This window comes from Hypanus sabinus, chromosome 4 (assembly GCF_030144855.1).
Source record: "Hypanus sabinus isolate sHypSab1 chromosome 4, sHypSab1.hap1, whole genome shotgun sequence".
NCBI lineage: Eukaryota > Metazoa > Chordata > Chondrichthyes > Myliobatiformes > Dasyatidae > Hypanus > Hypanus sabinus.
In genome coordinates, this window is record NC_082709.1 from 66,183,658 (window position 1) to 66,210,968 (window position 27,311).

Consider the following 27,311-nt stretch of genomic DNA (forward strand, 5'->3'; position numbering starts at 1 on the left):
GCCAGGTGGCCAACTCCTGCTCCTATTTCATATGTTCTTATAAAATGGAAGTCACAAAACAAGCTAGAAATCAGAAACACTTCATATAAGTTAGGTTAAAGCTGTGCACTACACTCTTAATACCTTTAAAAAGCCATAGAAGGCCTTCCAAAGCACAAAGGGGGATTAATTTTATTTTTCCCCATTGAAAAGTGATGAGATTTATTTTCAGATCTAATTTGAGATTGCTGAGATTTTCTTTCGAGTTGGTTGTTTTGAAATCAGATTTATTTTTCTCAGCTGAAAATTATGTCAAACAATGCCTTACTGAAGAAGAACGGGATGTGGCAGAGCTTCATAAAAATGTTCCGCACATAGCTTGGTAATGAAACCTGAACACTGAGATGTAAGTTAACTTTAGCACAAGGATGTGCACCACTTTCTTAGGTTTTCTATAACCCCCACAGGAAGCCCTTCACACCCCAAAGGGGGCATGGTTTTAATTTTACTTTTGATGAAGGGTCTTGGTCCAAACCATCACTGCTTATTCCTTTCCAGAGATGCTGCCTGAACTGTTGGGTTCCTTCAGCATTTTGTGTGTGTTGCTCTGGATTTCTGGCATCTGCAGAATCTCATGTGTTTATGGTTTTAATTTTTTCTGTTGAAAATTAATTTTTTTTTCAGATCTGTGTTTAAGGTACTAAATGTTTGGGTAGACATGACTTAAATACTATTGTTCTACCTGGACCATGAAGATATATTTGTGGACTGAGTTTCTGCAGGACACCAGCTATGACTTAAAACAATTGGATGATACATCTGGGGAAAGAACAAGGTTTAGTTATGATTGCAGGGACTGTTTACAATGACCCAGCATTTATAGATTATGGATGCCTCTGGTGGAATGAGAATACTTTGTCTATTAATCTAAGGTCTGAAGTTAAAACATAAATGTTCTGGCCTTGGTATAATCAGGCATTAGTTCAACACTTAACAGTGGCGTTGGCCTCAGCTGTAGCTTTTAAACTCCCTTCAATTTTGACAATTGTGCAACTCCAACATCTAACATTCGGATGATGGAATGGATGGCTTTGTGGTCAAGTCTGTGGGTGATAGGAAGATAGGTGGAGGAGCAGGTAGTGTTGAGGAAGCATGCAGGCTGCAGGACGATTTAGACAGATTAGGAAAATGGGCAACAAAGTGGAAACTGGAATACAGTATTAGGAAGTCATAGACTTTGGTCGAAGGAATAAAAGCCAAAACTATTTTCTAAATGGGGAGAAAATTCAAAAATTTGAGGTGCAAGAGGGCTTGGGAGTCCTCGTGCAGGATTCCCTGAAGGTTAATTTGCAAGTTCAGTCGGTGGTGAAGAAGGCAAATACAACACCTGCATTCATTTTGCGGTGACTAGAATATAAAAGCTAGGATGTAATGGGAAAGCTCTATAAGGCATAGCAAGGTCTCTCTCAGAGAATTGTGAGCAGTTTTGGGCTCCTTATTTAACAAAGGATGCGCTGACATTGGAGAGGGTTCAGAGGAGGTTCTCGAGGATGATTCTGGGTATGAAAGGCTTATCGTATCAGGAGTGATTGATGGCTCTGGGTCTTTTCTCACTGGAATTTAGAAGAATGAGGGGAGGGATCTCATTGATGTGGAGTGAGTGAGCAATTTCAAGTTCCTGGCTGTCAAGGTCTCTGAGGATCTACCCTGGTTCCAACATATTGCTGCAGCTATAAAGGAGGCAAGGCAGTGGTTATGATTCATTAAGAGTTTGAGGAGATTTGATTTATCACCTAAGACTCTTGAAAACTTCTACAGATGTACCATGGAGAGCATTCTGACAGGCTGCATCACTGTCTGGTATGGGGGTGGGGAGAAACGGTATGGGGGCTACTGCACAGGATCGAAAGAAGCTACAGAAAGTTGTAAAATTAGTCAGCTCCATCTTAGGTACTAGTCTCCGTAGTATCCAAGACATCTGTAAGGAGTGGTGTCTCAGAAAGTTGGCTTCCATCATTAAGGGCCCAATCACCCAGGACATATCCTCTTCTCATTGTTACCATTGGGAAGGAGGTACAGAAGCCTGAAGACACATACTCAGCAATTCAGGAAGAGTTTCTTCCTCCCTGCCATCCAATTCCTAAATGGACATTGAATCCACAAACAACCTCACTTTTATTATTTATGTTTATGCACAATTTTTAATCTAACTATTTAATATACATATATTTATAGTAATCGGGTTATTTATTTATTTTCCCTATATTATCATATATTGCATTGTACTGCTGCCACTAAGTTTACAAATTTCACGGCATATGCTGGTAATAGTAAATCTGATTTTGATTCTGAAACTTATCGAATGTTGAAAGGCCTAGATAGAGTGGATGTGGAAAAGATGTTTCCTATGATGGGAGAGGCTAGGACAAACGGCATAGCCTCAGAATAGAGGGACATCCATTTAGAATGGAGGAATTTCTTTGGCCAAAGGGTGGTGAATCTGTGGAATTCGTTGCCACAGGTGGCTGTGGAGGCCAGGTCATTGTGTGTATTTAAGGTGGAGTTTGATAGATTCTTGATTAATCAGTGTGTGAAAGGTTATGGCGGGAGAATGGGGTTGATAAGGAATTGGACCAGCCATGAAGAAATGGCTGAGAAGACTCGATGGGATGAATGGCCTAATTCTGCTCCTGTGTTTTATGATCTTATGGTAACATTGGATGGAGAACTACAAATGAAAAAAGTCTAAATGATGGTAAAGTTATTGTCTGCAATGAATCTAAATGACTCAGAATAAAGACACTTAAACATGATTGAAAAATGTTGCAAGATCTTAAGCGATATAATTAATAGTAGGGTTTAGTCAAACACTACCAGTAATTCCATAAGGTAGTAAAGCAGATAAATTAAAACCTGGATAAAATATTATTTATTTAGTGTCATAAAATCATGGACAAGTACAGCACAGCAGCAGGCCCTCAGCTCATCTCGTCCATGCCAAGCCATTTAAACTGCCCAGTCTTATTGACCGGCACCTGGGCCATAGACACCCACACCCCTACTCTCCGTGAACCTATCCAAACTTCTCTTAAACATTGAAATCAATCTCACATGCGTGCATCACTTGCACTGGCCGGCCCCTCCACACAGTCATGAGCCTCTGAGTGAAGGAATTTCCCCTTATACTTAGACCATAATACCATAAGACATAGGAGCTGATATAGGCCATTCAGACCATCTAGTCTGCTCCACCATTCCATCATGGCTGATCTCGGATCCCACTCAACCCCATACACCTGCCTTCTCACCATATCCTTTGATGGCTTGACCGATCAGGAAACAATCAACTTCCATTTCAAGTATATTCACAGACTTGGCCTCCATTGCAATCTGTGGCAGAGCATTCCACAGATTTAATACCCTCTGGCAAAAAAATTCCTCCTTCCCTCTGTTCTAAAGGGTTGCCCCTCAATTTTGAGGCTGTGCCCTCTAGTTCTGGAAACCCCCACCAGAGGGAACATTCTCTCCACATCCATCCTATCTATTCCTTTCAACATTCAGTTGGCCTCAATGAGATCCCTCGGCAATCTTCTAAATTCCAGTGAGTACAGGCCCAAAGCTGCCAAACACTCTTCATATGTTAACCCCTTCATACCCAGAATCATCCTCGTGAACCTCCTCTGGACTCTTTTCAATGACAACACATCCTTTCTGAGATATGGGGCCCAAAACTGTTGACAATACTCCAAATGCAGCCCGACTTATAAAGCCTCAGCATTATCTCCTTGCTCTCTACAGATCTGTTCCTCTAAATACCATGTGCTATTGAGCGGTCTATAACATAGCTTCTTTAATGTGGCTATAATGTAAAATCAATGGTACCTTTCTTATTCCTCATATCCACCCATAAAGCCTCACTGTACAAGCTCCCCGGTCTGTCCTGATTGAGCACCGCCGTGACATTTCCCTTGACTAGTAATGCCCTTCCCCTTTTACCCCTCTCACTCCATCACATCTGAAACAATGTTGAGCTGCCAGTCCTGCCCCTCCTGCAGCCAATTCTCAGTAATGGGGACAATATCATAATTCCATGCGTTGATCCATGCCCTGAGCTTATCTGTCTTTCCAGAAATATTTCTTGCATTGAAATATATGCAGCTGAGAACATTAGCTGCATCTTTTGATTCCTGGCTTGTCTGAGATCTTAACAACGTCTGTCTCCACAACCTTTCCACTATCTTGTTACGGCACTCTGGTTCCCATCCCCCTTCAACTCTAGTTTAACACCCCCACCCCATGCAGCGCCAGCAAATCTTCTTGCGAGGATATTAGTCCATTTCCTCTGTACAGGTCCCTCCTTCGCTGGAAGAGAGCCCAGTCTGATGTCCTCCTTCCTATGCCAACTCCATAGCCATGTATTAAAATGTTCTTGGGAAAATGTGAAATGATTACATTTGATAATCAACTTGTGAGTGCAATTGACAGGCAATATATCTATGAGAGAGCTTGCTTCGAAGTTACTCAAACTAGGAAATGTAGTATTAAACACAAAGACTTAACAGGAATGATTTTGATAAGAACTTGGGCCAGATTGCTATATCACTTCATGATCTGATTCTAGCTGTTATGTTAAATGTCACTCAACACTGAATCACCAATGGTTGCATGAAATAGCCTTTTTAATGCCACAACTTGACAATGCAGGCCATAAGTATCGACCTTTTGAAACCTCTCTGTAAACTGTACAATATAAATCTATTGACATTGTGATAGTGACAAAGATGAATATTTTCCTGCTAAAATTTTAAACTGTATGTCACAACTCTACATTATAAAGGACATGATTTTTGGCTCAATTGTGTTCTTTCCTGCATTATTTAGTATATATTTATTTAAGTTTTTTGTGAACGTTGTATATCTGATATCATGTGCCCGTGATGCTACTGCAAGTAATTATTTCATTATATCTGTGCATGCATTTGTCAGCAAGTATAGTGAAGGCTTGAACTAAAAGCAGAGCATTGGACACAATTAAGTAATAAATGATATTTTACTAATAAACTGCAAAACAACAAGCCACGAGGGGCCACAAAACAAGAGAGAACAGGTACTTAGCACAACAGGGCAACAATGTAACTGAAGGCTAGCAGTAACTGGCTGAAATGGGCTGGTTCGACGGGTGAACAAGGACCGTGGGCAAGAGTTTGGTTTAAATAGGCTGCAGGTGATGAGTTGGAAATGAGTGGCAGATGACTCTTCTTAGCTGGGTGGAGAATGGGAGGTGCCCGTCTGTGCAGAGCTAACAGAACACCACCCTTTACAGCTGGTACCTGACAGCCCAGGACGATCTGGATGGGTCTGGTAGAACTCCTCGATAAGTGCTGGATCCAGTGGACGGCACACAATATCTGTTGTCCAGGCCCTGTTGACCAGGTACTACAACCCCATCCACGACGATGTGGATCTATCAACTGGTGAAAGGTGTACACTGAACCATCTTCTGCTAGCCTGAGGTGCCGGCTCAGTTGGGCTGAGTGGTCCATGGGCAATGGGCTTGAGGCAGGACACCTGGAAGGGAGGTGTAATCCGGGGCATGGTGGCAGTTTGAGAGGGTAAGTAACTGGGTGGTAGCAATGGGTAATCTTAAAGGGACCAGTGAACTGGAACAAGAGCTTGTGGGAGATTTCCTCAGTGTTAGATTTCAAATGGACAGCCAGACAAGGTCCTTAGGCCAGATTAGTCTGGCTGGGTGCCAACAGTGGTTAGCCTGGGAGCAGTAGGTGCCATTGGCAGCTATGATAGCCCTCTGTGCTCTTATCTAGGCATTCTGGCATTGGTGAACCAGGGCTGTGGCAGAAAGAATCTCCACCATTGGCTCTTCCTCGGGAACAATGGGGATTTGTGGTAATGAAACATTTCAAAGGGTGACATACCTGTGGCAGAGGAGGGTATAGATTGTGGGACAGCTCAGCCTAGAGAAGATAACTGTGGAAGGGTTAGAGGCAGTGAAGCATCAAGGAAACTTCTCAATGACTCCTTCTGACTGTGGGTCTGTGGATGATGGCCAGAGGACAAACTCACTGAGGTAGGGAGGAGGATGCAGAAGGATAGCTAGAAATAAGAGACAAATTGTGGGCCCCAGTCCGACGTAATGTCCTGAGGTAAACTATGGAGGTGAACTACATGTTGGCGAACCAGATCCACCTTCCCAACAGCTGACAGAAGTTTGGGGAGGACAGTGGAGTGGGCCACCTTGGAGAACCTGTCCTCCACTGTCACGATCACCATGACAACCCTGTGATGATGTGGGGCCATGGGCATTGGGGTCCTGGGTAGGGACCTCAGGGGCTTAGCAGGCTGCTTGCTGGAGGAATTAGACTGGGCACATTGAAAGCAGGCAGCAATGAACCAATGTGTGTCAGTAATCGTGGTGGACCACCAAAACAAGTATTGCAAAAATCACAGTCTGGTTTAATGTCACCCGCATATATCATGAAATTTGTTAACTTAGTGGCAGCAGTGCAATGCAGTTCATGACAATATAGAAAAAAATAAGTAAATTGATTACTGTGAGCACTAAATAGTTAAACTAAAAATAGTGCAAAAACAGAAATATAAGAGAAAGTGAGGTAGTGTTCATTTCTAATGTCCATTTAGGAATCGGATGGCAGAGGGGGAGAAACTTCCTGAAACAATGAGTGGGTGCCCTCAGGCCTCTGTACCTCCCTCCTGATAGTAACAATGAGAAGAGGGCATGTCCTGGGTGATGGGGTCCTTAATGATGGGCACCACCTTTCCTGAAGCATCGCTCCTTGAAGATGTCTTGGAAGCTGATTAATTTTACAACTTCCTGTAGTTTTTTTTGACACTGTAAACCCAGAGTGCGTCATGTTCCCATTTGGCCAGAAAGGGTTGTGGAGGGGGCCCACTGGAATGCCTCATGGCCAGCGGTATGAGGGTGTGGTTGTCAGATGTGTCACCTGGAGCCGTTCATGCTATAGGGCTTGGCAAATCTGGTTCTCAAGATCCCAGTCAATCAGAGTGAGGATCTGCAAGGATAGGCTGAGGGTCGATCTCAGTTTCAGCTGGGTCGAACTGTCGTAAGAGGGCGCCCATCTTAGTATTCTTGGATGCTGGGTGTTAGAAGATGAAGATGAATTGCTTGAAGAAGAGGGCCAATGAGCTTGATGTGGCTTGAATTGGCAGGTCTGGTAACCAGTCTGGAACAGGAAGGGCTTATTTCCATTCCTCCAAAGCCCATTTAGTGGGGAGTAAGCTCCCTATCTCCTGCTCCAAAATGGTGCTTTGTAGAGTTGTACTTGCACAACAAAAGGCACAAGGCCGTATCTTCAAGTTCGGTCCTCTCTGGGAGAGAATGGATCCACCTCTACCACAGGAAGTCCAAAGGGGTTTGGATGGCAGAGAATGGGATCTCAAGAGACCGTAAAATAGGTGGTTCGGTGAGGGAGGTGAGAGGAGCAGCGATTTAGCTATAGCTCCTGATGAAACAGCGGTAGAAGTTGGAGAGGCCAAGAAAGCACTATAGTTGTTTGAGGGAGCCATTCAAGAACAGCAGGCACTTTCTCTGGGTCTATGGTTTTGCCTTGGGATGAAAGGATGGAACCAGGAAGGAAATAATTGGGATCTGGAACAGGCATTGTTCTAACTTGCTGTAGTTTTTGAGGAGACACTGAAGGACTGAATGGACATGAGAGACATGGTCTTGGGGGTCCTTAGAAAAGGTGAGGAAGTTGTTGGGGTAGATGAACACATGCAGTATAGCATAAAATCAAAGATGTAGAAAACATAGAAACAAACCTTTTGGCACATCCAGTCCATGTTGAACCATTTAAGCTACCTAGACCCATCAACTTGAACTGGGACCATAGCCCTCCATAGTCCTCCCATCCATGTACCTATCCAAACTTCTCTTAAGCATTCATAACAATATCACATCCACCACTTGCGTTCCACACTCTTAGCACCTCTAAGTGGTGAAATGTCTAAGGGGAAAACGAAGAGAAACTTCTTCATGTCTTGGAGCATCTCGTTGATGATGGCTTGGAAAATGGCTGAGATGTTGGAAAGTTCGAAATGCATCACTAATTATTTGCAGTGGCCAGTGGGTGTTTGGAACGCCACTTATCTCCTTGATGGATGCAGTTCGGGTTGTACATGCTCCATAGATCCAGTCTGGTGAAGATCTAGGCCCTGAGGAGTGTTTCAAATGCACTATCCATCAAGGGGAGAGAGTAGTGGTTCTTACTGGTGATTTATTGAGCTAACAGTAGTTGATGCACAACAAAGACTCCCATCTTTCTATCTGACAAAGAAGAATCCTGCACTGGCTGGGGACTGGAGTGGTCAAATGAAGCCACACTGTAGCGCTTTGGTGATGTAGTCATTTATGGCTTGGGTCTCAGGATCGTAGAGGGAGAACAGATGACCTTGGGAAGTTGCGGTGCCTGGGAGGAGGTCAATCTCAATGTCATGGGTCTGTGAGGTGACAGGGTTCTGGCTTCAAAATTCAAAGTAAATTTATTATCAAAGTACAATACGTATTTATCACCATATATAACCCTGAGATTCATTTTTTGCAGGCATACTCAATAAATCTGTAAAAGAATTATAACCGAAATAGAATTATTGGAAGACCGCACCAACCTGGCCATCCAACTGGTGTGCGAAAGACACACACTGTGCAAATACAAAGAGAAAGAAATAATAATAATAATGATAAATAAATAAGTAATAAATATTGAGAACATGAACTGAAGAGGCCTTGAAAGTGAGACCATAGGTTGTGCAAAAATTTTAATGATGAAGTGAAGTCGAGTGAAGTTATCCCCTTTGACTGGAGCCTGATGGTTGAGGGGTAATAGCTATTCCTGAATCTGATGGTGTGAGTCCTGAGGCTCCTGTACCTCCTTCCTGATGGCAGTAGCTAGGAGAGAGCATGGCCTGTGTGGTTGGGGTCCCTGATGATGGATGTTGCTTTCTTGTGATAACATTTCGTGTAGATGTGCTCAGTGGTTGGGAGGGTTTCACCTTTGGTGGACTGGACCGTAGCCATTACTTTTTGTAGGGTTGTCTGGCCAAGGGCAAGGGCATTGGTGGTTCCATACCAGGCTGTGATGCAGCCAGTCAATATACTCTCCACTACACATCTACAGAAGTCTGTCAAATTTTTAGATGTCACGCTGAATCTTCACAAACTCCTAAGGAAGTAGAGGTGCTGGCGTGCTTTCTTTGCAATTGTACTTACTTGCTGAGCCCAGGACAGGTCTTCTGAAATAATAACACAGAGGAATTTAAAGTTGATAACCCTCTCCATCCCTGATCCTCCGATGAGGACTGGCTCACGGTTCTCTGAATTCCTCCTCCTGAATTCAGTAATCAGCTCCTTGGTCTTGCTGACATTGAGTAAGAGACTGTTGTTATGGCACTGCTCGGCCAGATTTTCAATCTCCCTCCCACATGCTGATTCGTCACCACCTTTAATTGGGCCTATGACCATGGAGTCGCCAGCAAACCTGAATATGGCATTGGAGCTGTGCTTAGCCACACAGTCATAAGTGCAAAGCGAGTAGAGCAGGGGGCTGAGCACACAGCTTTGTGGTGCACCTGTGCTGATGGAGATTGTGGAGGAGATGTTGTTTCATGATAAACACTGTGATTTTGTTGGACTCGTGTTGAGCATCTAACAGCCAAACGCCACCCGTTCCTTTTACTGAATGTGATGGCTAAGTCGGTGTACCTCTGTGCGATTTTGGTGAGGTTGAGGTTTTCCTCCCTCTCCACAGGTTTACGGGTTGAATTCAGCTGAGCTTGCAGGCAGATGGTCCAGCAGGCGGATGTCCAACGCAGCAATGAACTGAATGAGGTGAGGGTTGTGAGTGGAAAGTCACAGGTAACCCGAGATGAGGAGGGTGAGTCGATTGGGAGGAATTGGATGGATGTAGTGCTCTCCAGTGCTCATCTACACAGGCCGAGTGCATGTTCTGATCATCTCAGACCCCAAAGAATGTCTGTCAATGGCCGTGGTGCAAAAGGAGTGAGAAGTGGGCTAGGTAGGAACTCCAAATTACACACAGAGTCTGGTCCACAAAGCTGTCTGCTGCGCTGGAATCCATTAGAATTCCCTGTGTGCACAGAGCCATCGGGGCATGCGGGGGGACAGAGGGAGTGAGCTGGGCTATGGTGTCGGGACAGGGAGCTGAGGAGAGCTTACCAGATATAAGACACCTTGTCTCTACCCAGTGGTGCCATTTCTCCAGATACAGTGACCGTTTGACACATGCGTAATCGGCTGCTCCACAGTAAGCACTCAAGCTGTTTCGCCACCATCACTCACACACTTGGGGTGGTGGAATTAATCTCTCCCTAAATGCTTGAGTTCAGGAGGCATTGATGATAAGAGTCCTGCAGCCTGAAGTGCTCCTGGAAACCAAAATGGGGTTCTAGCTGATGATCTGAAGAGTTGCTCCATAAGACGCTTGTCAATTCAGAAGGCTAGAGTGATGAGGTTGTTGAGGTTGATGGGCATCTCCCAGGTAGACAGGTGATCTTTCAAGCCCTCCAAGAGGCCATTTTCGTAATGGCCCAGCAGTACTTCCACATTCTAGCCACACTCCACCATGAGTGTTCGGAATTCCATGGAGTGTTCCAGCACCGAGCGTGAGCCTGGATGCAGGTGAAGTATCTGAGCCTCGGCCTTCCTTCCGCTTCCTGGATGGTCAAAAAACAGGAGCATCTCAGTGGTGAATGAGGTGGGTTCATTGTCCCAGTTAATGGCAGCCCAGTCAGGAGAGAGATGATGAAGGTAGTCTTGGTTCGGTCCACAGGACACAAGGGTGGCTGGAGCTCCAAGTGTAAGATGTACTGGGACAATTGTGGTTTCACCCATCCTGTCATGAAACATTGAGGAGGCCTGACCCAAAAGTCAAAGCAGTGGAGACTATTAAGCAGTAAATGGTACTTTACTAATAAATTGCAAAATAACAAGCCACAGGGGAACACAAAACAAGAGAGTACAGATACTTAGTGGAACAAGGGAACTGAAGCTCAGAGCAATGGGTTGAGGCTGACAGTGGGTGACAGCTGGGTTTAAATAGGCTGCAGGTAATTAGTTGGAAATGAGTGTCAGATGACTCACCGAAAGTAAGCATGCAGGTACAGCAGGCAGTGAAGAAAGCTAATGGCGTGTTGGCCTTCATAACAAGGGGAGTTGAGTATAGGAGCAAAGAGGTCCTTCTGCAGTTGTACAGGGCCCTGGTGAGACCACACCTGGAGTATTGTGTGCAGTTTTGGTCTCCAAATCTGAGGAAGGACATTCTTGCTAGTGAGGGAGTGCAGCGTAGGTTCACGAGGTTGATTCCTGGGATGGCGGGACTGTCATATGTTGAAAGATTGGAGTGACTGGGCTTTAGAAGGATGAGAGGGGATCTGATTGAAACATATAAGATCATTAAGGGATTGGACACACTAGAGGCAGGAAACATGTTCCCAATGTTGGGGGAGTCCAGAACCAGAGGCCACAGTTTAAGAAAGTTAGGCCATTTAGAGCGGAGTTCAGGGAAAACTTTTTTACCCAGAGAGTTGTGGATCTATGGAATGCTCTGCCTCAGAAGGCAGTGGACGCCAATTCTCTGGATGCTTTCAAGAAAGAGTTAGATAGAGCTCTTAAAGATAGCAGAGTTAAGGGATATGGGGAGAAGGCAGGAACGGGGTACTGATTGTGGATGATCAACCATGATCACATTGAATGGCGGTGCTGGCTCGAAGGGCCAAATGGCCTATTCCTGCACCTATTGTCTATTATCTATTGACTCCTGTTAACTGGGTGGAGACTGGGAGGTGCCTGACCATCAGGCCTGACAACTCGTATCTGTGCCTAAATTTTGACTTTGATCACATGATCAAAAGAAGGAGGTACAGCCATGTTTCTGAGGAATATCAACTTGCCAATACTTTGTAGCAGCACAGGATTATCGGTTCAGAAGTTACTATCACATGTAACCAAGGATGCAGTATCGACTGGTGATGCTGTTGGAGAAAATGTCTCCATATCTCAAGCGACTTTAGTTCCCTATACAACGTGGGGTTGCTATGAGCATTGACAAACGGCATGGACAATCATTAAAAATTGTTGACCTTAATCCTGAAGCTCAAGGCTTGTCCATGGTCAGCTATACATACAGCGGCCACTTTATTTGGCACCTCCTACATCTAATAAAGTGCCCACTGGGTGCATATTGCTGGCCTTCTGCTGCTGTGGTCCAGGATCAGTGTGTCGTGCAGTCAGAGATGCTATTCTGCACATCACTGTTGTGATTTGAAATTTGCGTGGTTATTTGAGTTAGGCTCTTTCCTATCAGCTTGAGTCAGTGTGGCTGTTCTTCTCTGACCTCTTTCATTAACAAGCAGTTTTTGCCCACAGAGCTGCTGCATACAGGATGTTTTTATGTTTCTGGCACCATTTTCTGTAAGCTCAAGACACCAATGCACATGAAAATGCCAGGAGATCAGCAGTTTCTGAGATACTCAGCTCACCCTGGTCAAAGTCGCTTAGATCACGTTTCTACCCCTTCCTCATATCTGAAAACAACTGAATCTTTTGACCATGTCAGCATGCTTTTAGGCATTGAGTTGCTGCCACATGGGTTGCTGGCCAGATATTTGCATTAGTGAGCAGTTGTACTGGTGTACTTAATAAAGTGGCCACTGAGTGTATGTTGGCTACTCAGAGATGGAGGTAAAAAGAATATACTTTAACACTTGCTTCAGAAGCAAGAAATATTGTGTTCTCTGAGGCACTTCTACATTGAAATCAATTAAATGTACACATTATGCATTGATACATAATATTTAAAGAGAATTATATTAAATGTAATTTGTCCATGAATATTTATTTTCAGTACATATATTTTGATTGGTAATTTTAGTTAAATTATATAACTTTGACACCCCAGTTATATTATTCATGGACTAATTATAGATTTAAATTTAATTTTATTTCATTTTCAAGGAGTGTTATAAAACCCTATGGCATGGAAATAAAACATTGCCAGTTAAATAACCAGAACCATGTTGGGTTTAGCAGCAAGTAATCTAAACACTGGAAATAAATGGATTTTTATAGTGCATTTTACATTCTAAGTATTGGACAATGTATAGGTTGATATATGGTTCTAGTTCAGTCCAGATTTGAAAAGAAGTGGTCCAAATATCTGGTTTATTAAAATGTATTTTAAAAAATCAGAAATAGAGTACAAGGGACAAGGTGATCAGAATATTAACTAAAGTGAATCCAATATTTTGTATGAAGAAGCTGGCATTATCTAATTAACTTTGAGATTTCCTTGCTGCTCTTCTCAAAGAAAGAATCCTGAGGTGCCTAGACATTAGAGAGTCTCTCCTGTCATGACTTATCTGTGCCCTTGACTCCTCCTTCAAGATAAATATCCCTGTTGATAGTGCGTGCTTAATTTCTAAATGGATGGAGTTGCTCATGGTGACAGTTTGAATTGCTGGAAGTAGTTTAACATTTACAATTAGAAGTGGCACTTGCCAACACTCTCACAGCATCCTAACAGTGGGCTGATTATGAGCTCAGACCATTTACGGAAGCCAGTGGATTCTGAGGCAGTGTTCTAGGTGATGCTCTGCTTGTGTTAGTCATTTGAAAAAAAAAGACTTTGATCACCAGAAAATGCCGAGTGAAAGACATTGCGGTCTCAAGGGAGCAAACGCCTCGCCGGTCAGTTCAGTCTGAGGACAGCCCAGCCTGCCAGACTTCCTGAGTCTGAATCAGAATCAGCATTATTATCACTGACAGATGATGTGAAATTTGTTGTTTTTTTGGCAGAAGTACAGTTCAATACATAAAATACATTATAAATTACAACAGGGCATGTATATTTATAAAATTAAATAAATAGGGCAGAACGAGAGCAAAAATAGTAAAGTAATGTTCATGGGGTCATTGTCTGTTCAGAAATCTGAGGGTGGAGGGGAAGAAGCTGTTCCTAAAATGCTGAGTGTCTGTTTCAGCCTCCGGTACCTTCTTTCTAATGGTAGCAATGCGGACAGGGCATGTCCAGGGTGGTGGGCGTCCTTAATGATGGATGCCGACATTTTGAGGCATTGCCTTTTGACGATGTCCTCACTGGTGGGGAGGCTCGTGCTCATGATGGAACTGGCTGAGTTCTCAGCCCTCTGCAGCTTTTCCTGGTCTTCTGCAGTGGAAGGATTTGAAGAGATCCAGGTCCGATCTCTGAAAAGTCATCTCACAGGCAAAGTAGCAATTCCAGAGTAAACTTGAATCCACGAAGAATGCTCAACAGTTGTGACAGGGCTTGAATACCATCATCTCTTAATGTTAAATCAAGCAATATAGATGACAACAAGGCTTCACTTCCAGATGAGCTCAATGCCTTCTATGCTCGCTTTGACCATCAAAACATAGAGGAACCATCACAAACTCCCACAGCCCCCGATGATCATGTGATTTCAGTCTCTGAGGCCAACGTGTGAGCAGCCTTCAGGAGGGTGAGCCCATAGATGGTGTACCTGGCCAAGTACTAAAAGCCTGTGCCAATCAACTGGCCGGAGTGAGATCTTCAAGCTCTTGAACCGAAGGGATTAACTTCACTCAACTTCACTCGCCCCATCATTGAAATGTTCCCACAAACTATGGATTCACTGTCAAAGACTCTACATCTTATGTTCCTGATATTTATCGCTTAATTATTATTATTATTATTATTATTTCTTTCTTTTTGCATTTTGTTTGTTGTCTTTTGCACACTGGTTGAACGTCCAAGTTGATGCAGTCTTTCATTGATTCTATTATGGATTTATTGAGTATGCCTGCAAGAGAATGAATTTCAGTTTTGTATATGGTGACATGTATGTACAAGTGTCCCCCCCTTTTACAAAGGTAGATCATTCCTATGAAACATTTCTTAAGCTGAAATGGCATAAAGCAAAGAACCGTTAATTTATATGTGAAAATTTTTGTAGAAGCAAAAATCCTCTTTGTAATGTGAAAACAGGTTACTAATGTAGGTCTTTTGTAAAAGCGAAGTGACGTAAAGCAAACATTCGTAAAGCGGGGGACACCTGTACTTTGATAATAAATTTACTTTGAACTATGAACTGCAAGAAATTCCATTTGATTGGCACCTTGAGGTTTTGTTGCCTTTAACGTACCGGTGCAATGCACGGCCCGTCAAAAACACCTTAGGCAGAGCAAGAGACCACGGGAGCAGCAATAAACAGGTATTATGTCTTTCAATAAGAGGGTATTTGGTTTAAATTTCAGAAAAGGCACTGGATTGAACATCCTTGCTTTTCTTTGCAATGTGTTAAGGGGTCTTTGACTGCCATCTAAGAAAATAGATTAACAATTTATCTAAAATCTAGCATTTTCAGCAATGGTAACTTTATTCTGCATTGGTTTGTCTAATGCAGGTATATTGATAGAGCCAACACTTGTGTACATAGAGCTTTCATTCTTAGACTTCCCTTAATTAGTGGCACCCCCACCCCCACAAGAGAGATGAAAGAGTGAATGTGGGGGGTGGGGTGCAAATGGATATAGGAAATCTCTCTGATAGAGTGAGGCCATTGAGCAATGGTCCAGTTCATCTGTGGTGCCATCCTATCAGAAATATCAATTTAGTCCTGTTCATCTCTGTAACAAAGTCTTCTCTCTTTCCCAGAAGGATTTCCAAATTGACAGGTTAACTCTGTTTCTCCCTCCACAGTTACTGCTTAACCTTCTGAATATTTCCAGCATTTTCTGATTTTCATTCACATTTTCTTTCTGAACTGGTAACTTTGAAGAATAATCTTCGACCATAGGAGATCCTTGGTCAGTTGATGGAAGCTAACATCTAGGTGCTTAAAGCAGTGAGGAAGGTAAATGATATGTGAGTCGTTATTGTTTCTGGAATCCCAAGCACAGGAGGGACCCTTCAGCCCATTGTATCTGTGCTGGCTCCTGACAGACTTCTCCAGTCAGTCCCACTCCCCTGGTCTTTACACATAGCTCTGCAAATGCGAACAAGAAACATTTAGCAGAGTGGCAGAGGAACAGACCCTCCAGCTGCCAGACTCCAGGTCAGTCATGACACCACCTCAGAGCGCACATCTGCAAACACGATGTTAGCATTCATTTCGGGAGGATTAGAATATAAAAGCAAGGATGTAACGTTGAGGCTTTATAAAGTACTGGTGAGACCTCAGTTGGACTATTGTCAGCAGTTTTGGGCCCCTTATCTTAGAAAGGATGTGCTGAAACTGGAGAGGGCTTGAAGGAGGTTCAAGAGAATGACTCCAGGATTAAATTGCTTGTCATGTGAAGAGAATTTAATGGCTCTGGGCCTGTATTCACTGGAATTCAGAAGAATGAGGGGGTGACCTCATTGAAACCAATCAAATGGTGAAAGGCCTTGATAAAGAGGATGTGGAGAGGATGTTTCGTGTGGTGGGAGAGTCTAAGACCAGAGGACACAGACTCAGAATAGAGTGGTGTCCTTTTGAAATGGAGACGAAGAGGAATTTCTTTAGCCAGAGAATGGTGCATCTGTGAAATTTGTTGTCATAGGCAGCTGTAGAGGACAGGTCTTGATGTATATTTAAGGCAGAGGTTGATAGATTCATGATTGGTCGGGGTGTGAAGGCAGGAAATTAGGGCTGGGAGGAAAATTGGATCAGCTATAATGAAATAGCAAAGCAGACTTGATGTGCCAAATGGCCTAATTTTGCTCCTATATCTTATGGTCTTATGCTCTAAGCACTTTCTCCACATCTCTCCTTTCCCTGCCTGGCTTAAATGTTCCTATCACCACTTCCAGATCTTCCCCTGGTAGCATGTTCCAGCACCTACCACTTGCAGTGTAAAAAAATACTAGTTACATCCTTTAGTATTCTCCCTGTCCTAGTGCATTGTCTAATTCTGTTTAGTAAGCAGCTGTGGAACCACCTTCCACTACCAGTGAATCATAGCTCATAAAAAAAGGAAATGGTTTATCCTGATTTACTTCATCAAACACTTGAATGGCTTCAAACACCCAGGAAACACCACCCCCCTCCCACGTTTCTCTAAGCAATTATATCACATTTTTCATGCCTCTCTGCTAAACGGAAACTCTGTGCTACCAGTTCAGTGAAACCACGCTGTTATCCTGCCAAGGATCGTTAGCTATGTAGTACAAAGAGGAGGCCATTCAGTCCATCATTCCCATGCCAGCCCCTATCAGAAGTGTATTCTTGATGAGGGAACAAACAGGAGCCACCAAGGGAAAACCATACGGTCATTGGGAGGACGTGCAAACTCCACAGGGGGAGAACCAGATGTCAGGATTGAATCTGTGTCGTTGGTGTGAGGCAGTGGCTCTGCTAGCTGCACAACTGTGATTTTTAATTTTTGATTTTTAAACAGCCATATCAGCATTTGTGCTCACTCGTAAATGTTTGTATAAATCCGCTCATCTATGGACGTCACGTTGGCACAGCGGATAGTGCCACTGGGTTACAGCGTCAGAGACCCCAGTTCAATCCTGACCTCTGATGCTGTCTGTGTGGAGTTTGCATGTTCTCCCTGTGACCTGGATCGATCCACCCCCTCCCCCCCACCCCGATGCCTCAGTTTCATCCCAAAGGTTTTAAATTGCCCTTAGCGTGTAGGTGGGTGTTGAAGATCGGGAGATTGATGAGAATGTGGGGTGAATATAATCAGGATTAATATAGGGTTAGTGCAAATGGTGGGCATTGCTCAGGGTGTATTCAGTGAGCCCATTTTGAGCTGTATCCCTCTGCGACTCCATGACCTCACATAAACTCTGTTGCCATATAGCACAAGGCACCAGTGTTCGGAGAACAATTCAGACGCCATCAGTAAGGAGTTTGTACATTCCTCCCCGTGAACGCATTCCAAAGATGTACCAGTTAGTAGGTTAAATGGTCATTGTAAACTGTCCTGTGATTAGACTGGGCAATGCGGCTCGTTTGGCCTGAAGGGCTGCTCCCCACTGTAACTCTAAATAAAAATAAATAAAATTAGACCGTCAGCTTTTGCCCTTTTCCTCATTCTTTACATTAAACTTCTACAAACAAGTATAAAATGTCTTTCAGTTTCACTCAATTTTCCCCAACGCTTACGGCACTTCAGATATTTTTGACTCATTCTGCCAACTTGCAAATGCTATCCTACAAAGATTAGGATCACCTTGAAATTAACCATTGAGCAATGATAGCCAGTCTGCTGAGGGCCTAGCAGCAAGATTGGCTTTCTGCCTTTATGCAGCCTCTGTACAGCCCTGGTAGAGTGGGTAAGAATGGGCACAGGGATCTGTGTCTATCTGCGACTATTTTCCAAGGACAGAAGTGGAAGCAGGAATGTGGGTTATTAACATCAACTCCAGTAACTAAAAACGTCTCTAGGAAACAGGATGACGATCAGGAGAGACATCTATTAATCTGAGGTGCGCCAGGCGCATTGTCACTTTCAATATGCTGGTATCCCTCTTGTTTCACTTCACGATGTCATCAGCCATTACTCCATTCCCCTGTTGTTTTCATCCCTGCTCCCCTGAGGGTGCTGGCACTTCCAGACAGATACCCCGAGGGGCAGTCTAAGCCTTCTATGGTGACATCTAAGTAGTGCCTAAATGCTTGTGAGGTTAACCCCTCGCTATCCCATGTATCCTACACCCTTCCAGGGTCTCAGTGCTCCTTCAGTCAGTTCTGTGGGCTTGTGTCTTTTCCTGTTGTGCCTGGGCAGATTCCTACTTGTTCCACTTGCTCTACCTTCATGCTTGTTGGATTGATCCGGTACAGTGAAGCAGGTGAAACTGCTGCCTCACAGACTCAGGTTCAGTCCTGACGTTGGGCACTACCCATGTGCAGTCTGTTACCACATGAATTTCATTCCTTCCCCCCACCCCCCCATGTCCCAAAGGTGTCCAGGTCGTTTGGTTATCTGGCCAACCTTAAATTGCCCCCGGTGTGGTAGAATCGGCAAGGGTTGACGGGAACAAAGAGGTTAGCGTAAGTAGGTTGGACTGACGGACCCATTTCCGTGCTGAATGACTCTATAGTTCTGACTTCTTTGCCTGATGCAGCTCCACACCACCAGTGACGGTCCAACCTTCAGCTGTCATTCCCGGCCTAATTTCTCCCCCTCCCTCATTGATCACTTTTCTCAAGGGACCAATCGCTGGCCTGAATAGCTACTTTTGGGGCGTGGTGGCAGATTCTCTCAGGCGACACCCTACTGATGCAGGATGAAGAAATGATCTGGTGGGTAAGACTTTCACATCTGGGTCAAGTGCAGGATCAGGTGCAGAAATCCCACTCCAGTCTAAAGCCATGGCAGCTGCAGTCTTGTCTTCTGGGATACTGGCTGTCTCTTCCAAAAGTTAGGGTAATCACGGGACCTTAGCCGAGCTACATATATGTTGCATTATCAACATTACAATGACCGTATTCAAAGCAGTACTTATGTGATTATTTGGATGGTGTTATATGGAGTGAGACCGCACAGAAATAAGCCCCACAGCCACCAATGCCATGCCAATTGTAAAACAAACATTCTACACTGACCCTCTCCCCCCACATGTCCCTTTCATCCTCCCGTCACTTATCTGCACTAAAGGGGTCCAGTACAATGTCACTGGGATGTAGGAGCACACTGGAACACCTGGGGAAGCCCATCCAGTCACAGGGATGGGAATAGGATTGGTTTATTATTGTCACATGTACCAAGATACAGTGAAGTGCTTGTCTTGCCTGCAGATCAAATCATTACACAGTGCATTGAGATAGAACAAGGTAAAGCAAGAACAAAATGCAGAATAAAGTATAAAAGCTACAGAGAAAGTGCAATGCAGATAAACAACGAAATTCTTCTTAAACTCATCAACTGGGGAATAAACATCAACAGCAGCTCGGCAGAATCCTCTGTCCTGGGCCAATCTTTCAAGTTGTTCTCAGGTGTAGCCCATCTTCGAATATCCTTCCTCTCCATCATCGCTACTGGGGCATAAACACCAACAGCAGCTCGCTAGAGTCCTCTGTCCTGGGCCAGTCTTTCAAACTCAGATTCAGATTCAGATTATTGTCATTTAGAAACCACAAATGCAATGCAGTTAAAAAATGAGACAACATTCCTCCAGAATGATATCACAAAAGCACACGACAAAACAGACTACACCAGAAAATCCACATAACGTTTGGCAATCCCCAATCCAGAGTCCAGAGTGGCTGCTGCGAATTAATATCGCACTGCCATCTTAGCGCGTTCCCTGGAAAGGAGCTCCAAATCCACCAGACAAACAAGACCAAAAACTAAAGCTACAAGACCTGCACAAAACCACATAGTTACAACAGTGCAAAAAATAGCGTAATTGATAAAAAAAAACAGACCGTGGGCACAGTAAAAATAGTCCAAAGATGTTAAAGGACTTTAAGTTCAAAAGAAATCACCACACAGTTTCCACAAGTCCCCAGGGTCCCGACAGACTCGCCATCCCACGCCGGCGGCAGAAGGGAATACCCCGCTATGGACTTCCATGGCGCCGCTCAACTCAGCCTCGCAGACACAGCACACACCGAAAGCAACCTGACCGCAGCGGACTCCGAGTCTGTCGAATCTCCAAGCCGATGACCATCCCCTCTGGCAAGAGCTTCTCCAAGCACCATCCTCTGCTGAGCGTATTAAGTCGGCACTGCCAGCGGCCATTGGCAACGCGACCCCAAGGACTTCCCAGCAGAGTCCCGGACCTCACAGCAGCAGCAGCAGCAATGAAGAAAGTCTTCCTGGAGATTTCCCGATGTTCCTCCGTGCTCCCACATCTGTTTTCAATCGATTATGATTGCGCACGGCACCCCACTTCACAAATAACAGATAATCAACTCTGGAGTGGCCGCTGAAAGCTGCGTCGCACTGTCATCTTGGATGTAAATAATTAAGCTGTTCCCAGGTGCAGCCTGTCATTGACTACCCTTCCTTTCCCAGGGATGAGGTCTTTAGAGCTTCTGTTGGCATTTCTGTAGCTCTGGGTTTTTGTAGGATGGGGTTGCCAGCCTCGTGCCCAGCCCTCCTCCTTTTGAAGCTGGACCTGGAATGGTCCATAGTAAAGTTAAACACCAAAATGCAAGTTCATAACGAGGTAGATTGTGAGGTCAAGAGTCCATCTTATTGAACAAGAAGTCCACTCAAGTGTCCGACAACAGTGGGATGGAAGCTGTCCTTGAGGCTGGTGATATGTACCTTAGGCTTTTGTATCTTCTGCCCAATAGGGTGGGGAGAGGAGAGAATGACTGGGGCACTAGGAGACTTTGACTGGGGGACCAGGGAAGCTGTGGACAGAGTCCATGGAGGGGGGTGGCTGGTTTCTGTCCCATGCTGAGCTATGTCCACTACCCTGATGCTTCTTCCAGTCACACCTAGAGAAGTTGCCATACAAACCGTTCTGCGATAGAATGCTTTCTGTGGTACATGGATAAAAATAGGTGTGATACTGTGCAAACTCTAACACAGACAGCAGCAGGGATCAGGATTAAGCTGAGCAGCTGTGGGGCAGTGGCACAAACAGTTGTACCACTGGACCAAACATACATTCCTTTTCCCATCAAGGCCCACCCCACATCTCATCGACCATTTACAGCAGTCAGTTAACCCCCTTGGGATGCGGGGAGGAAACCAGAGCACACAGGGGAAACCCGCCTGGTCACAGGGTGAACGTGCAGACTCCACACAGACAGCACCCGAGCTCAGGCTTGAATTGAGGTCACTGGAGCTGCAAGACTGCGCCATGGTGCCGCTCTATAGGAATGCAAGTGCTTGGGTACATTAAACAACTGCAGTTGCTGGAAACATAGAACACCACAACACATTACAGGCTCAATGTGTATTTTATGCATTTACCTGTCTAAGATTTTCCTTGACGCCTCTAATGTACGTGCCTCCACCGTCACCTCTGGTAGAGCATTCCATGTACCCACCACTCTCTCTGTGTAAAAAAAACTAGCTCTGACATCCCCCCTATACTTTCCTTCAATCACCTTAAAATTATGCCCACTTGTATTAACCATTTCCGTCCTGCAGAAAAGCTGTCCACTTGATCTATGCCTCTTATCATCTTGTACACCTTTATCAAGTCACCTTTTAACCTTCTTCATTCCAAAGAGAAAAGCCTTAGTTTGCTCAGTCTTTCCTCATATGATAGGCTCTCTAATTCCGGCGGTGTCCTGGTAAATCTGCTCTGCACTCCCTGAAAAGATCTCATTGAAGTAAATCTGAAGCAAAATGCCAGAAACACCGAGCAGCTCCGCAGCGTCTCTGGAGAGAGGGAAGGGGAGTTAATGTTTGAGGAAAAATTCTTTCAGGTAGCACCCTACTGATGCAGGCTGGGAATTTTAGTCTGGTAGAAGCTCACCGATGAAGAGGTTATCTCGTGAAACCTTTGCCATGTGCTGCCCACACATCATTCCCAATGTGTATGTGCCAGAACTCTACACCAGGTCACCGCTGATGAAGCTACAATGTTAATGTACGGGACTGGTATTTATTATTGGCCAAGGCCTCTGTCAAAGACTAAAGTTGAAAAATTAGCTTCATTTGTCACATACACATTAAAAACCAGTGAAAGGTTGACACTTGCGTCCCGAGGATGTGGTGGGCAGCCCGCAGGTGTGGACATGCTTCACACCCTCAGACAGTGCTGAGGAGTGGCGGAGTAGGCCTGTTTGAACTGTGCTCCTTTACAGGACCCCTTCTTCCTACATCAGGAAGCTGAGAATGGGAGTAAAGAGAGACATGGGCTAGATGCTCCAAGATCAAACATTTTACACACCGATTTATTCTGTTGCTTTCAGACACAGAGACTGGCAATAACACCGAAAGCTGACCAAAGTCCTGGTTACTGTCATACATACAAGTACGTACATGCACGGGTGCCATGTTAGCATAGCCACTAGCACAATGTTGTTACAGCTCGGGGCATTCCAGAGTTCAGAGTTCAATTCCAGTGCCATCAGTAAGGAGTTTGTACTTTCTCCCCGTGACCACGCTTGCTTCCTATGGGTGTTCTGCTTTCCTCCCACAGTCTAAAGACATACCGCGTAGTAGGCTAATTGTCCTGTGATTAGGCTAGTGACTGTGGGTGGTGCAGCTCATTGGGCCAGATGGGCCTGTTCTGTACTGTAACTCTAAATAAATAGATATATAGGTAGGTACGTAGGTAGATAGAGAGATAGGTAAAACTTACTTGCAAAATGTCACAAGCACATAGCATCTGATACGTGATACTCACTAGAAAAACATAAATGACACAAGATAGAATGTCCATTGTAGTGCGAAGTTCAAAGTTCATATATTATCAATGTACATATATGTCGCCACGTACAACCCTGGCATTGATTTTCTCATGGGCATACTCAGTAATTCCATAATAGAATAATAAACATAACAGAATCAATGAAAGACCGCACCAATTTGGACGTTCAACCAGTGTGCAAAAGTCAACAAACTGTGCAAATACAAGAAGATAAATAATAATTTAAAAAATTAAGCAACGAATATAGAGAACATGAGATGAAAAGATCTTGAAACTGAGTCTATAGGTTGTGGGAACGGTTCAGCGATGGGGCAAGTGATTGAGTGAAGTTATCTCCTTTGGATCCAGAGTCAGCTGGCTGAGGGCTAATAACTATTCCTGAACCTGGTGGTGTGAGTTCTGAGGCTCCACTACCTTCTTCCTGATGACAGCAGCGAGAAGAGAGCATGGCCCGAGTGGTGGGGACCCTTGTTGATGAATGTTACTTTCCCTCAACAAAGCTTCATGTAGATGTGTCAGTCATTGGAGGGGCTTTACCTGTGATAGACTGGGCCAGATCCACCACTTTTTGTAGGACTTTATGTAGCATTGGTGTTTCTATATCAGGCTGTGATGCAGTCAGTCAATATACTCTCCACTATGGAAGCTTGTCAAAGTTTTAGATGTCATGCTGAATCTTTGCAAACTCCTAAGGAAGTAGAGGCTTGGCCTTGCTTTCTTCTTAATAGCACTCACGTGCTGGACCCAGGACAGGTCCTTCGCAATGACAACACTGAAGGATTTAAAGTTGTTGGCCTTCTCCTCCTCTGATCCTCTGATGAGGACTAGCTCACAGTCTTCTAGTTTTGTCCTCCTGCAGTCAATAATCAGCTCTGTGGTCTTGCTGATGTTGAGTAAAAGATTGTCGTGGCCCCACTCACCCAGACTTTTGATCTCCCTCCTACAGTATATGCTGGTTCGAACCTACAACAGTGGTGTCATCAGCAAACTTGAAAATGGCATTGGAGCTGTGCTTAGCCTCACATTGATAAGTATAAAGCAAATAAAACAGGGGGCTAAGCACACAGTGCTGATGGGGATTGTGGAGGAGATGTTGTTGCCAATCTGAACTGACTGGGGTCTGCAAGTGAGGAAAAATGGAGGATCAACTTGCAGGAAGAGGCATTGAGGCCAAGGTCTAGAAGCTGATCGATTAATTTTGAGGGGATGATGGTTTTGGTTGCTGAGCTGTGTTTGTTAACATTCTGATGTGTGCATCTCTGCTGTCTAGATATTGCAAGTTTGAGTGAGGAACCAATGAGATCACATCTGCTGTGGACCTGTTGCTCCAGTAGTCAAACTGGAATGGATCCAAGTCTCTCTGTGGGCAGGAGTTGATATATTTTGTCACCAACCTCTTAAAACACTTCATCATTGTGGATGTAAGTGCTTCTAGACGATTGTTATTCAGGCAGGTTTCCGTGTTCTGTTGAGGTAAAATGGTCAAAGTGCTATTTGTGTTGCTAAGCTGAGGTAGTGATTAGGGTCGTGTCAGTTGGTTCCAAGAATGGAATTGTTGAAGAACGTAGCTGTTCTTGAACCTATAGCGTGGAACTTCAGACTTCTGTACCCCCTGCCTGATGGCATCTGCAGACAAGAGATGAGCCTATGCCTCCACTCCTTGCTCAAAGGCCAATGGTGCGGATAGGTGACAAAGTATACCTGCAGTCCCAGCCTCCACTCCATGCGCGAAGGCCTTCCGAGCAGGAGGCACGAGGGCCGGTCAGCCCGAAGCTGGAGCCTGAAGTTAATTTGGAGTCCAGGGTCCTGTCATCAGCTAGTCCACGAGTTGATACCAAACATCGGGTGCCCCGAGGCCAAGGACTGGAGACCTGGCCTGGGCTAGGCGGACAGTCTGTGCGTGTGGGAGGAAAGGAGCTTGTTTTGCAGCTGTTGTTTTGTTGCTTATTATGTACTGCATTGTTGTGTTCTGTGTTCTTCTACCATGCGATGTTGCTGCCTGGAATGTGTGCGACACTTGCACGTGATCCAAGGCACCGACTCGAAGCAACCCCCCCGGCACATCCATGGGTTGTGTTGGTCGTTAATGCAAACGATGCATTTCACCGGATGTTTCGATGTACATGTCATAAATAAATCTGAATCTGAGTCTTCTCCAACACAAGGTTTTCCAGATTGTTAGGTGGCTCATAAGTAGCATCAAAGTGTGACACCCATCTGCACTGTTTGGTCCATCTCCACTTCCAACAGCTGTGGTACCCAGTCCCCCTGCCCGTAAGTCAGCAGCCAAATGCATTGAGATTCCACTGGTATCCAAAACAGCTGGGCCAATCACTTGGTTCATTCAGACAGCTGGCTAAAAGGAAAGAGAACTGGGGGCTATAAATCTGCTGGACTAGCCAGCATTTCTTTCATTCCCATCTCGACACCTACAGTGAGAAGATTAATCTTTTATTCATTGAATGCCAGGCTTAATTAACCTCAGGAAACAGAACTAATTATCACAAATTAATGGTTTCCTGCTCAGCATGAAGCATGGAAAGGGATTCCTTTATTGCCGATTCAGGCTGTCAAATAGAGTCATGGAAGGAGGCTCTTTGGCTGAGTGAGTGTCCCAATTTGTCCGCTAGGCTCACTCATCCCCACTGCCCCTGCAATACTTCTCTTCCTGTTTCCCTTATAAAGGTTGCAATTGCATCGGTATCCTCCGCTCCGTCAGGCATTTGCATCCAACCTCCGGACACGTACTGTCCAGTATCCTCCCAACTTCCGCCTGTCACTTTAAATCCGTACTCCCTGAGCACAGACAACTTGGAGACGGGGTCTGGAGCAGCAAGCAAACTGCCGGAGGGTCAGCGGGTCAGGCAGAACCGGTGGAGGGAAATGGACAGTTGGGTCTCAATTTTCCCTCTGGACTGACTTCTCTTGGATGGTATGGGATACAGTGGCCTGGTGATCGTTGGAGGTGTCGTGGCCGAGAGGTAGGCACGAGGTAGTGTCCGTGAGTTGCTGCCTAGCCTCCGCAAGGTAGCGGTCAGTATGCCAGATTACAACATCACTATTGTGGGTCTGTTGGTGAGGCTTGGGGTTGGAGTGAGTGAGGTGAGTGGAGAAGTTAAGATAGTTCATGTCCAGATAAATAGTCTTGAATTGAAACGTTGACTGTCCATTTCCCTCCACAAATGCTGCCTCACCTGCTGAGTTCCTCGCATGGGGTTTTTTTTGCTTCCGACAACCCCTGTTCATTTCATGAGGATTATGGAGTCCTCACTTAATTCTGTTTGTGAGACATTCAGTTACAAGTAGAAAATACTCTTCACAATATTAAATGCCTCTGTCAAAATCCTCTCTGGTTTTCTCAGCTTCTCCAGTCTATCTGCATCACATGAATTACAGAGCCGTGCGCCTGTACCAGAACGGAGCTGGAGGAGTGTGTGTGTGTGTGTGTGTGAGTGTGTGTGTGTGTGTGTGTGTGTGTGTGTGAGTGTGTGTGTGTGAGTGTGTGTGTGTGTGTCTGTGTGTGTGTGTGTGTGTGTGTGTGTGTGTGTGTGTGTGTGAGTGTGTGTGTGTGTGTGTGTGTGAGTGTGTGTGTGTGAGTGTGTGTGTGTGTGTGTGAGTGTGTGTGTGTGTGTGTGAGAGTGTGTGTGTGCGTGTGTGTGTGTGAGTGTGAGTGTGTGTGTGTGTGTGAGTGTGTGTGTGTGTGAGTGTGTGTGTGTGAGTGTGTGTGTGTGTGTCTGTGTGTGTGTGTGTGTGTGTGTGTGTGAGTGTGTGTGTGTGTGTGTGTGTGTGTGTGTGTGAGTGTGTGTGTGTGTGTGTGAGTGTGTGTGTGTGTGTGTGTGTGAGTGTGTGTGTGTGTGTGTGAGAGTGTGTGTGTGCGTGTGTGTGTGTGAGTGTGAGTGTGTGAGTGTGTGTGTGTGTGAGTGTGTGTGTGTGTGTGTGTGAGTGTGTGTGAGTGTGTGTGTGTGTGTGTGGGGGGCAAGAGGC